Source organism: Danio rerio, chromosome 25, assembly GCF_049306965.1.
Source record: "Danio rerio strain Tuebingen ecotype United States chromosome 25, GRCz12tu, whole genome shotgun sequence".
Taxonomy (NCBI): Eukaryota; Metazoa; Chordata; class Actinopteri; order Cypriniformes; family Danionidae; genus Danio; species Danio rerio.
Genome location: NC_133200.1, coordinates 13,795,749 through 13,807,649, shown reverse-complemented (window position 1 = coordinate 13,807,649; position 11,901 = coordinate 13,795,749). Strand labels below are relative to the sequence as shown.

General features: G+C 33.9%; 1 long non-coding RNA gene across 1 annotated transcript; it reads left to right on the top strand.

The window, feature by feature from the left end:
• The first annotated feature begins 579 nt into the window (after window positions 1–579).
• LOC141380921 (uncharacterized) lies at window positions 580–1,862 on the top strand. The gene is made up of 2 exons (XR_012400295.1): window positions 580–685; window positions 1,663–1,862. It is a non-coding gene; the product is annotated as an uncharacterized lncRNA (long non-coding RNA).
• Window positions 1,863–11,901: the final 10,039 nt, after the last annotated feature.

Here is an 11,901-nt window from a genome sequence, read left to right as displayed (position 1 = left end):
CTAATAATTTTGTCCTTAAAATTGTGTTTAATAAATTAAAAACCGCTTTTATTCTAGCCGAAATAAACAAATAAGACTTTCTCCAGAAGAAAAAAAAAATGATCAGACATTCTGTGAAAATTTCCTGAACCTGTTAAACATCATTTGTTCAAAAAATCAAAAATTTAAAAAAGAAAAAAAAATTCTAGCGGGGGCTAATAATTCTGACTTCAACTGTATATGGCAACCATTTCTTGATCATCTGGACCAATATAATGCGAATTCTGAGCAACAGTGTAATGCTTAATTTACTCACTAACCCTATTGACTGCCTCTTTGTATTTTCATTGAAACGTTTATATGCCCTTATTGTTTTTGTTTAGTTTTTTTTTTACTTTATTTTTTCATCTATTTTTCTTTATTTTAATTATTATTATTACCATTATTTTCTTTGTGTTATCATGCTAATTTATTTATTTATTTATTTTTTATTGTTGTTGTGTAGTTGCATTGTCTCCTTATAATATTGGTCAACTGGATAAATAAAATGTGCTGAATTTTACAAGTGAACATTTCACTTTTCAGGTCAGCAATCTATTCGTAAAGGTATCTGCTGCTTTGGTAAAGGCAGTAACAGAAGAATTAAACTGAATCGACTGAACTCTTACTACTGGACAAGCAACTTCTGCACCCTCAAACGCCTTGTGTGAGTAATCCTCTATATCAGGGGTCGGCAACCCAAAATGTTGAAAGAGCCATATTGGACCAAAAAAACAAAAAACAAATATGTCTGGAGCCGCAAAAAATGTAAAGCCTTATATAACCTTATAATGAAGGAAACGCATGCTGTATGTATCTATATTAGCTATATTAGCCTACTATAAAAATGACTAAGTTGGCTAAAAATACATAATGAGCCTTCATGATTAAATAGCCACTGAAATCAGGTGGTTGGTGTTTATTTACACAGCACAGCCTTTGGTCTTTCAGTGGTATTAATTTGATCATTTCTTCTTGCGGCCCATCGGACATCACATACCTGAGCGTTTAATATCGGTCACATCACAGGCAATTGAGTATGCGGGCACTGAATTAATGTCCTTGGTTTGCTGATCGGTGAGGTTACCTGCCATTTTAATAGCCCTTTCCTTTACTGTCGTAGCGGAGAGAGGTATATCTTTAATTTTTTGTATTATCTTGGTTTTGTTTTTGAAGTCTGCAAATAGGTGTTCTAATATGTTAAATGACTCCTTCATGTAGTCACCATCTGTGAACGGTTTTCCATGCTTTATTATCTCCCGGTTCGTTTACAACAGCCACCTGCCTGGCATCCCACCCTGCTGATAGAAACCTGTGTCGCAGGCTATGACGCAAATCTTCGCTGACAGAAATGTTGAAATTAAATATTAATTCTACACACTTTTACAGCATTTGAAAACGTTAAAATGTTTGTCCTCCTATAGAAATCATATTAAAACAAAAAATATATATTAACCTCCCCCATCTTTTTCCATTTTCAAACATTTTTTAAAAAGCTCCAGGGAGCCACAAGAGCAACGTTAAAGAGCCGCATGCGGCTCTAGAGCCGCGGGTTGCTGACCCCTGCTCTATATAGACATACAGCTATATTATTGCTGACATTGTTATCACTCATCTTTAATGCTTTATCCTCATCTGCTTTAGGTTCGTAACAACAACAAAGAGAAACATCTGTATGAATCCAGAAAATGAGTGGGTTCAGAAGATCATAAAAGAAAAACTCATTTTAGATTTGTCAATATGAAACTTGGAAGATATTTTCTATCTATTCTGCACAAATATATGAATGCATATACTGTATAGGAATAACACTGTAAAATAAAACTATTATCCTGTTTTTTATACTTTGATACTTTTATTTAGACTACTTAGACTTTTATTATTATTTTAAATAATAATAATAGTGTTATTATTAATGTATATTATTAAAATGTGTTGATATCTGTGACTATATTTTACTAATAAACCAATCTCTTAAAAAGTTTCACTAATAAAAATGTTACATAATGTGATACATGAAGACTTTTATTGTCCACCAGTAAAACTTTTTATTTACTAACTTAACAGTAGTTGACGCAGTGGCGCAGTAGTTGGTGTTGTTGCCTCACAGCAAAAAATTTGCTGGTTCGAGCCTCGGCTCAGTTGGCGTTTCTGTGTGGAGTTTGCATGTTCTTCCTGCATTCATGTGGGTTTCCTCCGGGTGCTCCAGTTTCCCCCACAGTCCAAAGACATGTGGGACAGGTGAATTGGGTAGGCTAAATTGTCCGTATAGTGAATGGGTGTGTGTGGATGTTTCCCAGAGATGGGTTGTGGCTGGAAGGGCATCCGCTGCGTAAAAACGTGCTGGATAAGTTGACGGTTCATTCCGCTGTGAAGACCCTGAATTAATAAAGGTACTAAGCCAACAAGAAAACGAATGAATAAACCTAAAAGTAAACATTTTATATTAAATTAAAATATCAAACATTTTTAATAAACAAAAAATGCTAAATCATTAAATAATTTTAACAGGGCATCATAAAATCAAATGTTTTAAGTGATTGCTGCATAAATTAAAATGATTTACAATATTGTAATAGACAAGAATAGAACAATATAGTAATGTTTTATAAACATCAAATAATATTTAACCTCCATTCATAATTTTTGATTACTTTATTGAGGTTCCTGAACTATCATATTTGGGCCTGTGTGGCATAGCAGTTTGCAAGCCCTGTTTATGTAACTGCTTTATAAAATTCCCCCAAGTAGCAGTTATAATAATTATTATATACTACAAATATCTTAATCAATTATTTGCTAATAATTTGCTCTATAAAATGTACAAGTGAACTGTAAAATAATTATTTTAATTGTGTTGTAAAACTGAAGTGCAATTGTACTTGTTAATTACAGTTCTCTTGTAAATTTTACAGTATTAGTGGCAACCAAAATTGCCAATACTGTAAATTTTACAGCAATTTTTAGGGACTAGTTTCTTAAAAACTAAATCATTAATGTTTAACTATAATTAAATATGATATCATCTGCCAATGCCTTGAGTGCTGATGTCACTTAATGCTGTTAAAGTTGTTTCACCTTTGCGAGCAGCATGTTTGACGCCCCTGCTTGCCTATAGATAGATGTATAGGGTATTTCCTAAATGAAAATAGCACTTACATTTTAACACCTAACATCTTCAGGGAGGAGAAAAGCAATAGTGTTCAAGCTAAGGCAGAGTGTTATTTTCTGCACAGAAGAAGGCTGCTACTGGTTTAGAGAATCGGCAAAAAATAGGATTTCTTTTTATCATTTATACTGGCGGTACATAATCATCACATTTTGACCCCTTGAGGTAAATCATACCTGGAGAATAAAAGATTTAATCATTTTTCTCACACTGTGTTGTGCGTACTTCAGCTGACTAGATTAATTAAGACACTTATTTGGTTATACAGTTGAAGTCAGAATTATTAGCCCCCCTGAATTATTAATGCCTTGTTTATTTTTTTCCCCATTTTCTGTTTAATGGAGGGAAGATTGTTTCAGCACATTTCTAAACTTAATAGTTTTAAAACTTACTTTTAACAACTGATTTATTTTATCTTTGCCATGATGACAGTAAATAATATTTGACTTGATATTTTTCAAGACACTTCTATACAGCTTAAAGTGACATTTAAAGGCTTAACTAGGTTAATAAGGTGAACAGGTTAGGGTAATTAGGCAAGTTATTGTAAAGGGATGTTTTGTTCTGTAGATTATTTAAAAAAAAAAAAAAGCTTAAAAGGGCTAATAATTTTGTCCCAAAAATGTTTTTTTTTATTAATAACTGCTTTTTTTTTCTAGCCAAAATAAAACAAATAAGACTTTCTCCAGAAGAAAAAAAAATATTATCAGACTTACTGAAAATTTTCTTGCTCTGTTGAAAATCATTTGGGAAATATTTAAAAAAGAAAATAAAAATCAAAAGGGGGCTAATAATTCTGACTTCAACTGTACATGTTAGTCTACTTGTTTGCAAGACTTTTTCCTTTATTAATACAAATTAAAACTGATTTTTAAATGTATTTCTGAAATTGTTATGCTCTTAAAAATTAAGGTTCCAGGAAGAACAAGCAAGATTTTTTTAACAGTGACGCCACTGTTTTGGTTCCTCAAACAATCTTAAAGTGAAAGATTCTTCAAAGAACCATGATCTAAATAGTCTTTTGTTGAATTAAAAGGTTCCATGAATGTTAAAGTCTCTTGAATCATCAATGCCAATAACAGAACTGCATTTTTAAGAGCGTATTTGAAACTTGGGGAATATACAGCTGAAGTCAGAATTATTAGCAATTCTGTTTAATTATAATGCTTTTATATTTTCCTCAATTTTTGTTAAACAAAAAGGATTTTTCAACGCATTTCTAATCATGAGAGTTTTAACAATTCATTTCTAATAACTCATTTATTTTTATCTTTGTCATGCTGGCCGTATATAATATTTTACTAGATATTTTTTAGCATTCAGATTAAAGAGCAATTTAAAGGCTTAATAGGTTAATTTGGTTAACTAGGCATCAGGGTATCAGGCAAATTAGGGTATCAGGCAAATGTATTGAATAATGATGGTTCTGTAGACTATCGGGGGGAAAATGCTTAAGAAATCTAATAATATTGACATTAAAATGGTTTTAGAAAAATAAAAAAACTGCTTTTATTCTGGCTGAAATAAAACAAATAAAACTTTCTCTAAAAAAAAAAACATTATTGGAAATTCTGTAAAAATGAATGCTCCATTAAATATTACTTATGAAATGTTTGATAAAGAATAAATATTTCACATTTTGCCCTCAACTGTTTGTTTTAAAAATATGATGAAATATATATAAGCACTGTGGCCCAAATGATCCACACAATAAACTGAATATATTGCATGAGATCATGTTACTGAAATGTTTTAAATGTTGAAAGAGGGAAATGTGAATCATTACAAGTATTGGAACTCAAGTTAGTCGGAGTGTATGTTTCACTTTCAGGATGGCGCTCACACTAACTTTAATTAGCTGATGAACGAAGAGAAACAGAGGGCTGGTCAATTTCACAGACAGAGCATCTATATTTAGATAGGTCATTTTTAATTATCTTCCATGATTAGACAGTACTATAGGCTTGGGGTATTTCCTTTGTAGTTTACACTGTGCTGAATAATCTATATTTAGGGACCGAGCACAGAACGGTGCAAGGCCCTATTGGAATTGCTCCGTTTCTTCTTCTTCTTCTTCCGCGGAATGAATCGCGGTTTTGAGGGGTTAAACATGCCCGAATACTCACGCAACTTTGCACACGCCTCAGAAGTGGCGAAAATTTACGGTTGTTATGGGCTTCGGAAGTGGGCGTGGCAAAATGACTCGACAGCGCCACCTAGAAAAATTAAACGGACGAGCCCCCGATATACGAATCACGCACATGCACGAAAATTAGCACACACCTCAAACACACCAAAACATACAAAAAAGTCTCTTGGAGCCGTATCTCAAACCCAACAGGAAGTCGGATATTTTTGACTTCCTGCAGCGAAAAAGTGGCGTTTTTGCCATTTTCAGGCGTTGTATTTTAACGAACTCCTCCTAGGGATTTTATCCGATCGACACCAAAATTGGGTTTTGTCATCTAAAGGCCTTGGCGATGTTAAATTGCCAAGCTTTAGAGTTTTCGTCGATGGGCGTGTCCGTGACGGCCTCGCAAACTTTGATTCGCCACGAAACAGGAAGTCGTTATAACTCAGGCATGCATTATCCGGTCTGCCTCAAAATTCACAGGTTTGATAAGAGCCCTGACCTGACCTGAACATGTTTACATGCCGATATCCAAATACAGTTATAGCGCCACCTGCTGGCCACAGGAAATTACATGTTTTACACTGTAACAAACTCCTCCCACAATTTTTTTCGTATCAGCACCAAAATTGGGTGGTGTCATCTGAAAGCTCTAGAGATGATATATTGTGAAGATTTAGAATTTTCGGAGAGGGGCGGGTCCGTGGCGGCAAGACAAACCTCAACGCTTCGCCATGGAACAGGAAGTCCTTATAACTCAACCACACAATGTCCGATCCGCCTGAAACTTCACATGGTTGATAAAAGTCCTCTCCTGAACACATGCCCATAAAAATATTAAAGTGGGCATGGCAAAATGACTCAACAGCGCCACCTATAAAAATTTAACGGACGAGCCCCTGATCTACGAATCACGCACATGCACAAAAATTGGCACACACCTCAAACATGCCAAAACATAGGAAAAAGTCTATTGGAGCCATATCTCAAACCCAACAGGAAGGAAGATATTTTTAACTTCCTTCGGCGAAAAAGTGGCGTTTTTGCCATTTCCAGGCATTGTATTTTAACAAACTCCTCCTAGGGATTTTATCCGATCAACACCAAAATTGGGTTTTGTCATCTAAAGGCCTTGGCGATGTTAAATTGCGAAGCTTTAGAGTTTTCATTGATGGGAGTGTCCGTGGCGGCCACGCAAACTTTGATGATTCGCCACAAAACAGGAAGTCGTTATAACTCAGGCATGCATTATCCGATCTGCCTCAAAATCCACACGCTTCATAAGAGTCCTGACCTGAACAAGTTTACATGCCAATATCCAGATACAGTTATAGCGCCACCTGCTGGCCACAGGAAATGACATGATTCACAGAGTAACAAACTCCTCCCACAAACTTTATCGTATCAGCACCAAATTTGAGTGGTGTCATCTGAAAGCCCTAGCGATGATATATTGTTAGGGTCTGGAGTTTTTGCAGAGGGGCGTGTCCGTGGCGGCATGACAAATCTCAACGCTTCGCCATGTAACAGGAAGTCCTCATAACTCAACCACACAAAGTCCGATCAGCCTGAAACTTCACATGGTGGATAAAAGTCCTCCCCTGAACACATCCACATAACAATATTGAGTCAGTCATAGCGCCACCTGCTGGCAGAAGGTAGTTTGGCTTATAACTTAGCCACACAATGTCCCATGTGCCTGAAACTTCACATGGTTGATTAAATTCCTCTACTGAAGGCATCTACATGCCAATATTGAGTCACAGTTATAGCGCCACCTGCTGACAGGAGGAAGTTTGGCATAAACCTGTGATTTTCTCAGATTTTTAAAAATATATCGACTGAAATTATTGTTGTTCGCTGTTCTCTGTCATCGTAATGCCACCGGGCGGCGGTGAGCCCGGGTGCGAGGTCCCTATCATCGCTGCTTGCAGCTTTAATTATATATTGAACTTTAAAAATGCAGATGAAAATAGGGGCAGAATTTTTTCCTCAGAAAAGTTTGCATCACCGATCCACAGATTTAGAGCAGGGGAATTCTTTCAGAATTGACATTAACTGATGGTCTCCCTCTATATAATGGAGCTCTGGCAGTTTACCTCATACTCAGACTCTCTTTCTCGAATGGTTCATCAATCATACCTGAAGAATGAAGATCATCATGAAGACCGCTTTACTGTTTGCAGTGCTGTGCTGCGCTCTTCTGCCTCAATCCTCAGATGGTGAGTTAGATTAATTTCTCCTCTCTTGTATGAGACGGAAACAACTTTCAGTTCCAGATTCTCCATTAGAAGGACAGACACGTTAGGCAAAAACAGTTTTTTGTGTAGCCTATCTTTTAATTTTGAGATTTTGGGAATTTGTGGGATTCTTCATTGTGTTTTTTTTTTTTTTGTCTAATAGAAAGAAGACATGCGAAATACACTTTAAAGTATATTATCACATTTTTTTATGTCTATATTTTTTAAATTACAATTTACTGTACATGTTTAATTGTTTTATTAAAAATTAAGAGCTTAGAGATTGCTTCTTTACAGATTCATGTTATTTCACATACATACAGTATACTCTATATATAGCATCAACACAGAGCCACTGGCGTAAAGCATTTCATGCCTCATTTGCATGTTCAAACATGACTACATCAACTTGTAATACAAAAAAAAAAAATTTCAGTTCTTATTTTAATCAATCAACTGGGTTAATAAGGGTGGTAATGTTATACTAGAAATGTTTTTAGTCTTCTCTTTCTGAAAATATCTAACCATAGCCTATTTTTAAAATCCTTGATAATTAAAAACGTGTTCAATTTTACTAGCGAGCATTTTACTTTTCCAGGTCAGCCATATTCTGGTGATGCTTCGACCAGTATCTGCTGCTTTGGTAAAGGCAGTAACAGCAAAATTCCTCCGAATCGCCTAAAGTCTTATTACTGGACAAGCAGCATCTGCCCCTTCAACCACATTGTGTGAGTATCCTCTATATCAGTTTTTCTCAACAACGTTCCTAGAGGACCAGCAACTCTGACTGCACGTTTTGGATGTTTCCCTTGTCTGTCACAAATTACAGATCTATTTAGTCTCTGCTAAAGATGTGATGATCTGAATCAGGTATGTTTGGTTAAGGAGACATGGAAAATGTACAGAGCTGGTGGTTCTCCAGAAGCGTGGTTGAGAAACGCTGCTTTACTTTATATAGACATACAGCTGAAACACTGCTAATAAATTATTTTTGATTCATACACATACTAATGCTTTATTCTCTGGTTTAGGTTTGTAACAGCAAAGAGACATATCTGTATGAATCCAGAAAATAAGTGGGTGCAGAAGACAATGAAAGCCATAGACAAGAAACCAGGTTCAAACTCACCAGTATGAAACTCGGAAGATGTTTACTGCCCCTGCTCAGATACATTCCCCATACATATGAACATTTGTAAAATAAAGTTGCAGAATATTTGTTGTTATTGTAATATATACAATATTTTTTTGTGATAAATTGTCTAAAATGTGTTGTCTCTTTTGTGAAATATCAGAATACTCTTATAACTTGCTTTATACATATATATTTGTTGTTGTACTGTTTTTTTGTGTGAGTTGTTGTACTGTCTCTTTTTTTTTTGTTGTTGGTATGTGTTGTTAAATAATTTATTTTATTGTGAAGTGTATGCTGGCAAATGAGTTCCCTCTCAATGAGATTAATAAAGTTCTTTACTACTATATATCTTATAACTTTATATAGTGAACTGGGTAGGCTAAATTGTCCACAGTGTATGTGTGTGAATGAGTGTGTATGGATGTTTCCCAGTGATGGGTGGCAGCTGGAAGGGCATTCGCTACGTTATAATTTGGCGGTTCATTCCGCTGTGGCGACCCCAGATTAATAAAGGGACTAAGCTGAAAAGAAAATGAATGAATGAATATTATATTATTTAGATGTGTTGATCTAATTTGTATGTGACAATAAATCTTAATGATCTCATGCTGTGAAATTTTTTATTATTGCTTATTAAAACATTGTCATGTCTAATACTTCAAAAAAACTTTTCTTTTATGCATAGGTTGGGTCAGCTTTTCAAACTGAACTTTCTGAAATGTTTAGAGAAAAAATCAAAAAAATAATTATAAAAAGTATTGTATTTGTAAAAGTAGAGAAATAATTGTAAAATGTATTGCGAAAATACGTACGAAAATCTAAAAATAAAATATATAAATATACAGAAAATACTCAAACAGATTAAATAAATAAGCAGTTTATTTTAATAAATTAAATAAAAGTAATCAAAAACTATAGTAAAAAATCTAATTAAATATGATTTTAATAAATAGCTTGTTTAAAATAATCTGTTTTAATTTTTAATAAATGCTGCTTCTAAATATATAACAAATAATATTTTACACCTATTATTCCTTCACATAATATTAATGTTATGAAAAATAGTAAACATTTTTACTACTTTTCTTTTCCTGTTTGATGTCACATTCACAACGTTGGCATAATTTGTTTCTTAGAAATTCAATTTGTGTCTAAGTAGGCTGTTAACTGATTAACGATAAACTAACTAATTGGATTAACTAACCAACTAACACGTTTATAGTGACGACGAAACAGTGGATCATCCGGGTAACTTTGGGAAACTCCTAAACTACGATTTGGGACACAATTACTTTTCGGATAGTGTTTAAAACAGATTGTTTGCAATTTTTGGACGCAGCATCGGGCATTCTCCTGTGGTTTCTCATAGCTGCAGAATGAAGACTCCATAATTATTGTTAGTGTGTGAGGTGATGTCTACGCGCTGCCTGATTCCTCTTCTGGTTGAGTCTGATAACAAATCTCGATTAAAAGCGTTTGCTGCTCCAGATTGTCCAATTTAAACAAACTAAAACACTTTTAATATGTCTCTTCATAAAATTGGCATAGCCTAACTGTATTTTAAAAAGCAGGATAAATAAAACGGGCTGAATTTTACTGGTGAATATTTTACGTTTCAGGTCAGCACGTTGTCTCACACTGCTGCGTTGAAGGCAGTAACAGCAGAATTCCTCTTAATCGACTGGAGTCGTATTATTGGACACACAGCTCCTGCCCCTTTAGATACATTGTGTGAGCTTGTCCTCATGTTAATGTGTATTGTTTTATTCTCATCTGCTTTAGGTTCGTAACAACAACGAAGACACATATCTTTAGGAATCCAGACGATAAGTGGGTCCAGACGGCCATGAACGCCATAGATCAGAAAACAGCTTCAGACTCACCTAAATGAAACTTGGAAGATGTTTTTGTATAAACTCTCCACCTAATATATATATATATACTTTTATAGGGTATCTGTTACTTTTAGACTTCTATTCAGGCTACTTAGACTTTTATAATTTATAGTAATAATAATTAAAATGTGTTGAACTCAATGTCTATATGAAACAATTTCAAAATTTTTCTAAGGAGCTATTACTACTAATAAAAACGTTGCATACAATGTGATCTGTGAAGACTTTCATTGTTTTGATGCCCACCAATAAACATCTTAACAGTTTAGGTCAGGGGCATTTATACAGGAGGTTGAAAAAATAATGACTGATTTTTGAGGAAAAATGTTTTTAAAAAAAATGAAAATACACATAATTAAAAGGGGAAAATAAAGGGTAAACACTGATTTATATTCTAAAATAATGTATTAAAGCAAAATACGATTTATGTTTACAATAAATATAACATTTATTTAAAATGTTTGAATATGATTCAATATGATTCAAGTAAATTCTGTCTAAAATTAGATTTTAATATACAGTTGTAAACTTTTGAAGTAGATCAAAACCTTTCATCAAATTTTTCCTTAAACTACAGAACAACCTTCATTCTTAAAACAATTTTGAAAAATGTTTTTTGATTCACTTTAAATGTTGACTACTACACATCTGAAGTCAGAATTATTTTAGATTTTTATTTTCTTTTAAACATTACCCAAATTATGTTTAACAGAGCAGGGAAATTTTCACAGAATGTCTGATAATATCTTTTCTTCTGGAGAAGGTTTTATCTGTTTTTAATTTTAGCTAAAATAAAATCAGTTTAAAAAAACAAACATTTTAAGGTGAATATTATTAGCCCCTTTAGGCTATATTTCTTTTATAGTCTACAGAACAAACCATCATCATTATACAATAAATTACCTAATTACCCTAACCTGTCTAGTGACCCTAATGAACATATATATTAAGCCTTTAAATGTCACTTTAGCTGTATAGAAGTGTCTTGAAAAATATCTAGTAAAATATTATTTAGTGTCATCATGGCAAAGATAAATCAGTTATTAGAAATGAGCTATTAAAACAATCATGTTTACAAATGTGTCAGTTAAACTAAAATTATAGGGAAAAAATAAACAGGGCTAATAATTCAGGGAGGTTAATAATTCTGACTGCAACTGTAAACAAATTAAATTTATTTATTCATTTTCCTTTGCCTTTGTACCTTTATTCCACAGCGGAATGAACCGCCAACATATCCAGCATATGTTTTATACAGCGATGCCCTTTCAGCTGCAACCCTGTACTGGGAAACACCTATACATTCTTGCATT